This window comes from Crotalus tigris, unplaced genomic scaffold (genome assembly GCF_016545835.1).
Source record: "Crotalus tigris isolate CLP2741 ecotype Arizona unplaced genomic scaffold, ASM1654583v1 scf7180000024437.13266115, whole genome shotgun sequence".
Lineage (NCBI taxonomy): Eukaryota > Metazoa > Chordata > Lepidosauria > Squamata > Viperidae > Crotalus > Crotalus tigris.
The window spans coordinates 8,996,334-9,009,802 of record NW_024100606.1 but is presented as its reverse complement, the minus strand read 5'-3'; the positions used below and the strand labels follow the sequence as shown (position 1 = coordinate 9,009,802).

General features: G+C 42.2%; 1 pseudogene; it reads left to right on the top strand.

Annotated features, from left to right (window-relative positions):
* Positions 1 to 9,486: 9,486 nt before the first annotated feature.
* Positions 9,487 to 12,268, top strand: LOC120302643 (annotated as a pseudogene).
* Positions 12,269 to 13,469: the final 1,201 nt, after the last annotated feature.

Genomic DNA, 13,469 nt, shown 5'->3' with positions numbered 1-13,469 from the left:
AATTTACCTCTGGGAACATTTAACAAGCAGCTTCCTTGCTCCAAATTTGGCACAGCTGCTGCTAATAGAACAAGTTTCACCGAGTGAGGCATCTGGGAATTATAAAGGCAAAAAAAGAAGGAAAATTAAGGCTCTGTAAAACTATTTTATTTTGAATGACATTTCAAAAAACCCACATGTGACTTGTATATTCAGATTTCATGGGACAGCATACAAAAGCTGCTGGAGACCTTTATGGGCAGCTAGAAGGGAGACATAGACCCTGGCCTATTATTTTGAAGAGTCCTATTTGCTGTGGGATTTTAAGGTAGAGATTTACAGATTTAATCTTCCTAAACTGAAGTATGTTTCCTAGAAGGCTTAATAAAGTATAAAATCCAGTTCCAAAGCATTGGGGTGGAGGTCATTGGTAAAAATGCTTTGAAAAAGCATTGTGCAAAGTGAGGTATGGTCTTTCAGTGACTTTTAGGCAAAAAAACTGGATGCCAAACCTCCATATTTGGAAGCTGTATAACCAATGCAAACATTCACATGTAGAGCAGATGAAATGGAATTTCATTGTTACTTCATTTGTTATCTTTTGCTATGCAGGATTTTCCAATTTGTTTCCAAATGGAGGTCTCTGCCAATGGAGCTCTTCTATCTTCTTTTTGATCATTAATACTTCCTATTAAGAGCAAAAGGCAGAAATAAGTGATAAGAGAACATGGAAGCTTTCTATATGGAAACTAATATTGTCTGGCTGCACTGTAAAAGCTTCTGAGTATGGCAGGGCAATTACAAAATAAAAGCATTATTTAGGAGCACTTTTGGGGTGATTCAGATATATTAGACATGTTGTTTCAGGATTATGGGAATATAGTCCAATATATATGGAGAATACCATATTGGGAAGGCCAGTATACATGTGGATGATCATATTTTTCCATAGAGAAAGATCCTTGTTTTTATGCTATTTTACTTTATTAGTTTATTCAGCTATTAAGAAACTGAATCTACATAACTTATAAATGCAACTTGTTCTACTAACCAGAAATATTATATATCTCCTAATTTGAAATTATATTATGATGCAGCCACCCTAACTTGGTTAAGTGATTGGCTTAATTTAACAAATATGGATATTCTTTTTTTGGAAGGTTGGGATTTAATATATGGTTGGCATGCATATTTAATTTTTAATAAGAAAGTTGATCGGACTTTTAAATCACATATTTTGAGGAATGCCTTACTTCGTGTTTGGAAGAAGTATTATTATAGATTAAATTATAAAATACCTATCTGGGGGATTCCCAGACATGCAATTGAGGGAACTTCTAAGGGGACAAATTTTGATAAAATCTCATACAAAGAATTGTTAATTTGTTCTGGTTCAAATTGGCATTTGAAATCCCTAGATGTATTAAGGCAGCAAAATATTCTACAGTCATGGTTTCAATATTTACAAATAATGGATAGATGGACTGTAGACAAGAAAGAGGGAATAACACTAGAAGATAGACAATTGGTTATTCAGATTAAAAACCAAGGTCCAGCTCATATAAAAAGAATATACAATGTTTTATTAGAGTTAGATTCGGAAACAGAATTGGTTAAAGACTGTATGATTAAATGGGCTCAGAATATACAGGAGCCGATCTCATTGGATTTATGGGAGACAATTTGGATAAGAAATGTTAAATTTACACAAGCTCAAAATTTGAGAGAAAATTTTTATAAAATGTTTTATAGATGGCACTTAGATCCTAAAAAATTATCTTGTATGTATTCCAACATACAGCCCAAATGTTGGAGATGTGGCAATAATGATGCGACATACTTTCATATTTGGTGGAACTGTAAAAAAGTAAAGGCTTTTTGGATTATGATTTGGTGGAACATTCAAAAGATTTTTAGAAAAAAGATAAAGTTTACTCCTCAACTATTTTTACTTGGTATTTTTGTTGACTTAAATGAAAAAGAAACTACTTTGATGTTGAATTTATTAACTGCAGCAAGGTTACTAGTAGGTTTATATTGGAAGAAAGATTCCTTGCCTACTTTAGAAGAATGGATATTTAAAGTATCTAGTTTTGCAGAAATGGCAAAAATTTCTGCTTATTTAAAGGATCATACACAAGAAAGATATATTACTGTATGGGGAAGGTGGATAGATTATATTCAGAAAAAGTATGGAATTAAAAAGTTTCATTTATTTTATGAATGAATATCAAATATTATAGAGAATTGTTTTATAGGTTATGGAGTTAAAGGTTAATTATGATATTCTTTTCTTTTTTTCTTTTTTCTTAATTATTATAATTTTCTTTTTTTTTAACCCTGTATTCTGCTCTGGGAAGTGAAGGGAGGGGGGTTGGGGGTGGGAGGGAGGGTAAGGGGGGGGGTTCTCTATTTTAAAATTTTATTGTATTTTTATAAATGATTGTATGTTTTAAAAAATAAAAAATTTTCAATAAAAAAAAGAAACTGAATCTACATAACTTATAAATGCAACTTGTTCTACTAACCAGAAATATTATATATGTCCTCTGCATTCAGCACAAGTGTTACTAGCAAAGATTAAATGTCAGTATTAATTTATACTTTCTACATTGTACCAGTCTGAATATAGCTAAATACCAACAGCCATCCTTCATGCTTCTCATATTAAATACAATTTATTAGCAACCCTGTTAAACCAAGCATTTTTCATATCTTGGCATAATTATACTTCTTAAAACCTGCTGAATTTGTTGACCCCATAACCTGACAGGCAAGAGAGATTCTCCCCACCTTTCTTTAATCTCTGGCAAATTGCTTTATAAGACTGTCCTTGGGATTTTCACAGCTTTAGATATGCCAGCCTTCATTTTTATAAATTGCTATTTCTATCCTTACCAGTTGCTTGCTGCAGTGGACTGAGTTCTGCATCTGGCATTTCAGATCAGGCTGTTGCTGATGTTAAAAATTTCAAGCATTTAAGTTACATTCAAAAAGCTATCACATTCAAAATAAGAAGCAATAAGGAAATGCAGTTTTTTTACTGTTTGGAAACATACATTGGAGTTATCAGTCCCACAGTGTAGCAAGGTATATTTGTGATACAAATGCAGACCCAGCAATGTCTTCATATTTCTCATGCCCTCTGATTTACGAAAGCAAAACTGGGTACACTGAAATAAAAGGGGTATTTATTTTCCCACCCCTTCTTCCAGGCACCCACATTGTGTTGTGCTCAGCAGCACCTACCTAGCAGAATTGGGGAGTTATAGATGTTTCAGAGAACAATTAACACAAACTAATAACAAGTAAAAGAAGCAAAAGTGCAGGAAGAAAGAATAAAAATAGAAGAAGCTTCTGATTTCCTGCAGCAAATATAAATAGAATTACAAAATTATCACCTACTCTATAATTACAAAAAAGCTAACTTTTTTCCATTATGTAATTTTTTTAATCATCAAAACCATAAATTATAAGCGCATTGTTTACATTTCATACAAGAAATCTGTAAGGATTTCCAGTCAACCATAAATGGAGTTCCTGCTTTCCTTAAGGTCACATTGAAGGCTATTGCTTGGCCTTCCAGAGGTAGCATTTTCATTGTTCAGGTAGTCCTCATTTAGCTACCATAATTGGGAATAGCAACTCAATTATTAAGTGGTTGCTAAGTGAAACTGTGACTGTGTTTATGATATTACTTCAGTTTTCGTTTGCTTTATAGACCTGCAAAGTTAGTTTTTGATTACATTTGTAACTGCAAATGGTCACTAAACAAGGTAGTCACTAAACAACAAATACCTTTATTGAATCCAACTATCTATATCTGTGCTCCCCTCTGGGCACTGGCTCTTGCTCTAATTCTAACCTTTTGACTTCTAAGAATAAATGGAGTTTAATATGCTGAAATCTTAAGTTCTAGCAACTGTAGCTCCCTGAATGTTATATAAACAATTCTATGGTGAAATAAGAAAATGCAGAATTAAAGGAAGGTGCATTATCAATCAAATTACTGACCACTGTTAAAAATATTAACATCAGTTTTCCCAAGATGAAGTTTCCCAGATCTGTTGGATTTTATCTCACATAATATCCTGACTGATGTAGCCAAAAAATATGATGGTTATAGGAAAGGCCATCATTTTATGGAAAACTTGTCTATTCTAACTGATAATGGAGCTCCAGCATTGCCATTAGAGTCCTATAAGGCAGAGGTCCCTAACCTTTAGGGCCAGGGACCGGTTCCATGGTTTTTCCACAGACCGGAGAGTGCATGGTTTTGTGTACTGTCTGCATCCCACAGATGGGGCTTTGCTTGTTTGTGCAGACTGGTTGCTGGCATGCCACGGACCGGGACCAGTCCACAGACTGGGAGTTGGGGACCCCTGCTATAAGGAAAGAATGAAAAGAAAGTATTTGTAAACTCTGTGCAATCACAGGCAAATAAAAACAACTCAATAACAGCAGGAAACCAATCATTCTAAGGATGACAAGGAATAGGAAGTGCTCGAAGCTTAATGTAAATTCCACTGAGAAAGGAAATACATACCCAAAGATAAAATCCATGAACAGTGTATATCATGCTGGAGAGAACAATAATAAGTGTATTAAGGGAAAAAAGGATAGACTCAAGAAATTCACTCAAAAACCTCTGACTCAGATTGTCTTCTGCTGTTTGTTGCCTTCCCCTAATCCCAAATAAGAATTTGGCCGTCTGATCATGGAAAGAGGATTTATCCATGCATAATGGAGTGCTAATTGATTATTGAAACTGCTTAAATAAACTATTCAATGTTGCTGTTTGATTCTTGTTTCTAAAGTGCCTTATCTATTTATGTGCAAGTTCTTAAACTTTTTGACAGTAGCATCTGAATGCAGCCTCTCCTACATTTTGTTATAGAAAGCAAGGGCCCATGAGATTCTTTTTTGATAAAAACTGACAATATGCAGAAAGAAGTTAGAGAGGCTAACTTCATAAGGAAAGCTAAAAGAATATGGTATCTTTTGAGATTATCCCACTGAAAAATAAAAGAAACAGTAAAGTTTGGGCTATCTTTAGGAGAAGATGGTAGGACAGTAATGGCAACACGGACAAGCAAATTTTCTTTTGCTTTAATTTCCTACCCAGTGGAAAAATGGATCAAATGGATCAAATTGTACGATGACAAAAGTAAGAAATGGCAACAAATGAAAAGATTAGGTAGTTCCTTATTACCACCCCATATTTAGGTCTTTAGGATCAGATGAACTTTATCCGAAGTCCTTCAAGAGCTTGTAATTATTGTTCCTATCTTCGTAAAAGGGAAAAAGTCAGATCTGGGTAAATATAGGCTAATCAGTTCAGTGTCAATATCATGCAAAAGTCTAGAATAGATTCTTGAGCAGTTTCTGAGCATTTAGAAAATAATTTATTGTTATGAAAGGAGCCAACATGGGTTTGACATGCCATCTCACTTTTGGACTGAATACACGTCCATTAGATGGATATATAGCTAATTAAACAAACTATTCAACAAATGTGCATTAATGACTCCATTTTCAACTGGATAGCAGTATCAGGTAGACTTACCGTAGGACTCCATTTTAGGCTTTATGATGCTCAGTATACTTATGAATGATAAGGATGAGGAGTTATGAATTGTTATTATCAAATTTGCATATGACAAAGGACAAATCATGAGCAACTTAGAAGATAGTATAAAGACTCAGGAGGAATCTCACAAGTTGACAAGCAGAAGCAATGAAGAAAATTCAACAAGATTAAATTCAACAGCATTTTTTTTACAAATGCAAATTTACAAGTGAATGCTCCAACACTGGAATTTTTTAAGAAGAGACTGGACAACCATTTGTCTGAAATGGTATAGGGTTTCCTGCCTGAACAGGAGGTTGGACTAAAAGATCTCCAAGGTTGTATTATTATTATTATTATTATTATTATTATTATTATTATTATTATTATTATTATTATTATCATCATCATCATCATCATCATCATTATCATTATTATTTTCTCTATTCTGTATTAGTTTAAATATACCATGTTTTCCTGAAAGTAAGACCTACCCCGAAAATAAGCCCTAGTTTGATTTTGGGGGGTGGGTCTAATATGAGCCTTACCCCCAAAATAAGCTCTAATTTTGGGGTAAAGCACATGCCTAAAAATCCGGCTAGGGCTGGGGTGGAGCTTACCATTGCAGCCAGGCCTCCTATGGATCAACACTTGCCTCGCCAGCCCACTTCTTCTGCGGCCAAAGGAGCAGCTTCATTCTGCAGCTGAGAATGGAGCTCTAGCCTGCATTTTGCAGTCAGAGGCCTGTGCAGCCGAGAACCGAACTATGGATTCACAGAATAAGTGGGCCAGCTGGGCAGGGCTTTCAGTGCCACGGTTGCAAGGTGAGTAGAAAAGACACATCTCCCCCTCCCCGAAAATAAGACCTGGTGCTTCTTTTGGAGGCAATAAAAATAAGACCAGGTCTTATTTTCAGGAAAACATGATACATACAACATTGCATCCAGTTTTGTACACTACATTCTCTTGACAAACTGGTGAACCATCACAATGGAAGGAAAGACATACTTATCCTGGAGAGGAGATCATTATAATTGTTCTCAAATATCTAAAGGGCTATCATATAGAACCCAAAGCAAAAAATATATAAGTGATTCCAAAATACATAAGAACAAACAATGGGTTTAGAAGTAGATTTTGGTTGATTATGGAGAAAATCTTATCAACAGTGAAAACTATTTAATAATGGAACTGACTGCCTTTGTACCCTTTATATTCCTTGAAAGAGCAGATTAATTGTCCACTATCATTAGACTTTCCAAATCTTTTTTTTAACCATCAGTCTCCATTTATTTTCATGAACTATCCTATCTATCCTTACCACCAATTACAGAAGCTTGGCAGTTATACAGACAAAGAAACAGAACTGATGTTTGAGATATTGTATTCTTTTTGTAAATTTTCCGGTGATTATACAATATTTATGTCTGGTGAAAATTTTGGAGACTTGACATTTGACAAATCTTCACATGCTAAATCAAAATAGAAAAGTTCTTTAATGGCACAATAGTAAATAGAAAAATAGTATACCACTTTTGAGGGGTAATATGTTTTAATACAACATGATAGGTTTTTTGCAAAGAAATTCACAATTCTGCCTTTAGAATAACATGGATACATACAAATTTTTGAATAAAATGAAAACTTCTAGCAATGACTTATTGAATGACCATGGAGCCAATAATTTTTTTTTAAAAGCCCAAAGGATGTAATTGGCCCTTATTCCTTCTGCTTTTATTATATTTATGAAAGGTTTAGAATTTATTGGTAAAACATTGATTGCAAGCATTGCTACTGGGATGATATATATCTTACATTGCAAAAATATATTGTGTGGCAGGATGATTTCATTATAAAAATATTCAGAAAGAAATCCTTAATTCAGACTACACTATGTCTGTATACAGGTCTACCAAGAATCACTTCCATTTTTCATTCTCTTAGAGAAAATTTTTAAAAAAGTGAATCCCTTGTTCATAAACAGTTGCCTTATCAGCTTATCAGCTGAAATTTGCCTAAGATTGTGGCAATATCATTGGTATTTTTTTAGGAAATAAATCCTGGAAATACATAATTGTTTGGAGGCTTTGGATAGAAACCCTAGGGCCGTGGTGGCGAACCTATGGCACGGGTGCCACAGGTGGCACGCGGAGCCGTCTCTGGTGGCATGCGAGCCATTGCTGGGCCAAGCTGCTCCCTCCTCCTCTCCACGCATGTGCAGTCTGGGAATAGGCGACAGACTATAAAAGGAGCAAAATTCTGCGGAAGTAGCATTTGCTGCAGACAGCTTGAGAGCGAGCACAAGTCAGAATGGACAGCGAGTGAGCAAGCACGAGCCGACAGCTCGGTGACCACGCCCACTCGGTGGCCACGCCCACTCAGCACTCGGCACTCGGCAATGCATAAGTGGGTTTGGGGTTGCATTTTGGGCACCCGGTCTCTAAAAGGTTCGCCATCACTGCCCTAGGGAAAACATAAAATATCAGGAAAAAAATGAAGCTAAAGATAGAAATATAAAGATATAATCCCAGAAGCTATATGATATGTGTTATGTCCCGAGCCTTGCAAACGGCTCGGGCGTTTGCAGGCAGTCCCGGGCAGGTGCAAAGCTGCCCGGGACCAGACAGGCTGTCGCCAGCGCCGTGCGCATGCGCGGGTGCTGGCGCGGGAAAAGTAACCCATTTATCCGGGAGTTGCCTATATAAGAGGCTGCGAGGCGTTTGGGCGAGGCTGAAGCCATCTTCCTGTAAGCTGAACGCTGAATAAAAGAAACTGAGAACTCCAGCTGCTTCTCGTGTCTGTTTCCCGCCACGGACTCAACACTGGCGACGAGGGTGGGATGCCTTGCACTACCTGGAAAGGAAGAAGTGTAAGCTTACCCAAGGAGTCCTGAGCGGCGAAAGAGGAACGGCGTCGACTCGGCAGCTGCCCGCCAATCCGGTGCGCATTCGGGGGTAGGCTGGCTGATAGACCCGTCTCCTGAAGATCCGAAGATGGCGAAAATCGGAAGGCTTTCGGAATTCGACGTCTCACATCCAGAGCGGTGGGAGTCCTACGTATCCAGAATGGAGAACTACTTCAAGGCAAACCAAGTGAGGGAAGATAGCTTGAAGGCTGCCACCCTGCTTTGCGTTTGCGGCCAAGACGCCTTCGAAATTGCAGAAAACCTTGCAGCACCTGATCCAGTAGAGTCTGTAAGCTACGCAGACCTGAAGAAGCTGCTGAAGGAGCACTTCCACCCCAAGGTGTCCGTTATCTCATGGCGCCACACCTTCGAACAGAGGGATCAACGGTCCGGTGAGTCAGCCAAGGAATACATCGCCGCGTTACGGAAGGCCGCCAAGCCCTGCGAGTTCAAGGACCTCGAGGAACGACTGAGGGACCGATTCGTGTGCGGGTTAAGGCATCGAGAGTTACAACAGAGACTTTTCGCTAAGGAAGAATTATCCTTCCAAGACGCCTTAAGGGAAGTCACCGCAGAAGAAGCAGCAAGCGGCGCCGTCAAGAACATGCGGCCGATCAGAAGCAGTGCAGAGGGTGCGTCCGTGCACCAGGAAGACGTCCGACGAAACTCCGAGGAGGATCCGGACGAAGAAGTCGACCGTCTACACCCCGCGAAGGAAGAGAACCAGAAGGGAAGCTCTTCGGCTCCGCTCAAGTGCATCGGCTGTGGAGGTCGCCACAGGAGAACCGACTGCAAGTTCCGCTCCGCTACCTGCCGGGCATGCGGCAAACAAGGGCACATTGCAGCTGTGTGTCTGGGCCGACGAAAGGCACAACCCCAAGAAGAACGCCTGAAGGGTACCAGATTCCCCAGCCAGAATAGGGTAGGTTTTTGCGCTTCGCGAAGAAGCATCTGTAGGACAGGCACACACAAGCCCATGAAGAAAAAGCTGTCACTCAACGTGAAGCTACAAGGGGTTCCATTATCTATGGAACTAGACACAGGGTCTGCCCTTTCCATCATTTCATTGCATACATTTAGGAAGATTTGTTCCAGTAGTGGGACTAAGGCCAAGTTAAGGCCTTCTGATATTGTATTAACAGATTTTCAGAACTCAAGAGTGTGTGTTAAGGGGGAGGCCACCCTTAACGTGCAATACAAGAGTTTTGAAGGTCCACTAGACTTATTAGTAGTAGGGGGTGAACGAACGAGTCTCATAGGACTCGATTGGTTTGAGGCCCTGGGGATACACGTCACAGGACTCAACAGCTTACAAACACTCGACCTACAGGAAGTCTGCAAAGAATTTGCAGATGTTTTCAGCCCCCAGCTGGGCACATTCAAAGGACCACCTGTGTCCTTAAAGCTAGACCCCACTGTCACTCCCATTAGGATTAAAGCAAGAAGGGTCCCTTTTGCTTTAAAAAGTAAGATTGACACTGAACTAGACAAACTAATCCAACAGGGAATCCTAGAACCTGTTGATTCCAGCCCGTGGGAGACCCCCATTGTCACGCCTCTAAAGGCAAATGGGGACATTCGCATTTGTGCTGATTACAAATGCACACTCAATAAGGCATTGCAGCAACATGCCTATCCTGTTCCTGTGGTCAGTCACATCCTGGCCTCTCTCAAGGGGGGGGGGCGTGTTTTTGCAAAGCTTGACCTAGCTCAAGCATATCAACAGCTGCCTGTTGATGATGCTGCTGCTATAGCTCAGACTATTGTGACCCACAGGGGAGCCTTTAAGGTAAAAAGGCTACAGTTTGGAGTGAATGTCGCTCCTGGGATTTTCCAAAGCGTAATGGAAAACACACTACGAGGTATACCAGGGGTCTGCCCCTACTTTGACGATGTCTTGATTGCAGGAGACTCCACACACATTCTAGCTGAAAGGCTTAGGGCTGTCCTGTTAAGATTCAGGAAATCAGGCCTCAAGCTCAGAAAAGACAAATGCAAGATTGGGGTGCCTTCTACTGAATTTCTGGGATTCAAAATTGATGCTGCTGGGATTCATCCTGCTGAATCCAAACTAACTGCTATTTTAGAAGCACCCAGGCCAAAGTCTAAGGCCGAACTTCAGGCCTTCTTAGGCCTCCTGAATTTCTACAATTCTTTTCTTCCACATAAAGCTAGTGTAGCTGAGCCTCTTCACAGGCTACTAGACAACAAGCTGTGTGGCTGTGGTCACAAGCACATGAGGCTTGCTTTAAAGAAGTCAAGGCCTTGCTCACTTCTAACAGTGTTCTTGCACATTTCAACGAGTCTCTTCCTGTGTGCATCGCTTGTGATGCGTCCCCCTACGGGGTTGGAGCTGTCCTGAGTCACCTCAGGTCTGATGGAACTCAGGTTCCTATTGCATACTACTCCAGAACACTGTCTTCTGCCGAGCGCAACTACGCTCAGATAGACAGGGAGGCTCTGGCTGTTGTTGCTGGAATTAAAAAATTCCACGATTTTCTATATGGCAGGCATTTCACGGTCTTCACTGACCATAAGCCTCTGCTGGGACTGTTTACCACACGTAAGCAGACTCCCCACATCATTTCCCCTAGAATGCTTAGGTGGTCTATTTTTTTGTCTGCATATGATTTTTCATTAATCCACAAGCCTGGGAAAGAAATGGGCCATGCTGATGGCCTCAGTAGGTTGCCTCTGCCAGTAGTAGAAGCTGACCCCGCGCCAGCTGTCAACATTCTATCAATCCAAGCCTTGCCCGAGCTTCCTCTTAGTGCCAGGGATGTTACCGCTGAAACAGGTACAGATCACACACTTTCACGTGTCCGCTCCTGGGTCCTGTCCGGGTGGCCTGAGCACTGCCCTAGTCCTGAGTTTCAGAGTTTCTGGTCCAAAAGGAACGAATTGTCCCTTTCTCAGGGTTGTCTGCTTTGGGGAAACAGAGTTGTCATTCCCACCTCAATGAGGACTAGGGTCTTAGAATCCCTCCACGAGGGTCATCCTGGCATTGTTCGTATGAAGGCTCTTGCACGAAGCCACTTGTGGTGGCCTGGTTTAGATAAAGTATTGAGGCTAAGGTACACGCATGCCACCTGTGCCAACGATCTCGCCCAGAGATGCCCCAAGCTCCTGTGCATAGATGGGAGGAAACACAGTCCCCATGGTCTAGGGTGCACATTGACTACGCTGGGCCCTTTCAGGGCCAGTTCTTCTTGGTCCTTGTTGACAGCCATTCAAAATGGCTTGAGGTTGTGCCTGTCTCATCCACCACCACTGCAAAGACTATTCAGGTACTGAGGGGGATTTTTGCTGCACACGGGCTGCCAGATGTCATTGTGTCCGACAACGGCCCTCAATTCACCTCCTCCGAATTCCAAGCTTTCTTACAGGCAAACCTGATTCGTCATGCCACGTCTGCGCCTTTTCACCCGTCCACCAACGGTATGGCTGAACGCATGGTGCGCATCGCAAAGGACGCCTTGAAGAGACTCACCTACGGGGACTGGCATCACAGGTTGGCTGACTTTCTCCTTTCTTATCGCACCACACCGTCCACTTCTACAGGGAGAAGTCCAGCTGAACTTCGTTGGGGGCGCCAACTTACTACTAGACTTGACCGGTTGCATCCGGACAGACTGCCTTCATCTACCTCACATCCTAGGGCACCTAGACAACTACTTGTGGGTGCCCCGGTTTGGGCTCGCAATTACGGGCCTGGTCATACATGGGTCCCCGCTTCTGTTTCCAGGGTCACAGGTCCTCTCTCCTACGAGGTAGCCCTGGACAACGGTCGTGTCCTGCGTCGGCACATCGACCAACTCCGCTCTAGGCGGGACTTTTCTGATGAGACTCCTGGGTCTTTTCCAGGGGGGGAGGGGGACCCTTTGGAGCAAAGGGAAGGGCAAGAGCTACTGCCCATCTCCACTGAGGGAGCCACAAACGGCCCATCCCAATTCCGCAATTGCTCCGAAAAGGAAGTCATGGAGCTTACCCACACAACAGGCACTCACGCCTACTCCAGCCAGGGAGTCACCCCGGGGGCATACTCACTTTCCACACACATCACACAGCACTCCAGTAACGGAGGATACCCGGGGGCATCCCAACAAATCATTCCCCGCAAGAGAGCTGGCACAAAATTCCCAAGGTTGGCCTGACCTTACCCCAAATCCTACAGGGGGTCAAACATACACAGAGCTAGTCGAGGAGCCAAGTCCCGACTACAACACCCCTAGCACAAATCAGGGAACACCTGAGTTTTGGGAAAGTACAGAAACCCACACGAGCCCGAGCACAGAATGGGGTTCAGGGAATGGACAGCCTCCTGACAGGTCTTGGACTGACCTAGGAGGTTCTACAGAGACGCCCAGCAGTGGCTATCACTTCAAGGGGCCTGAGGGTCTACAGCTAGGTAGGACAACCAGGTCACAAAGCAACAGAAGCCCTGGCCTGACGAGCCCGGTGGGCAAGCAAGCAGGCCAGGCATCGGGGCACAGTCCTTGGAAGACACCAGGGCACAATAGAGAGAACAGGCTCACGCCTCCCTCCAGTCAGGGGACTTATGCCAGTAACCCAGAGCTAAGAAGGTCACAGAGAGCAAAGAAATCTCCTAAGTACCTAGAAGATTACATAACATTGCTGGCAAGGCAAAAGCCAGTAAACAGTGGGAGCACTGGGGAGCAAATTGTCGTATAAAATAAATGTTGTATGTTGGTAGTAGTTTTAGCCCGGGGGAAAGGGGTGTTATGTCCCGAGCCTTGCAAACGGCTCGGGCGTTTGCAGGCAGTCCCGGGCAGGTGCAAAGCTGCCCGGGACCAGACAGGCTGTCGCCAGCGCCGTGCGCATGCGCGGGTGCTGGCGCGGGAAAAGTAACCCATTTACCCGGGAGTTGCCTATATAAGAGGCTGCGAGGCGTTTGGGCGAGGCTGAAGCCATCTTCCTGTAAGCTGAACGCTGAATAAAAGAAACTGAGAACTCCAGCTGCTTCTCGTGTCTGTTTCCCGCCACGGACTCAACAAT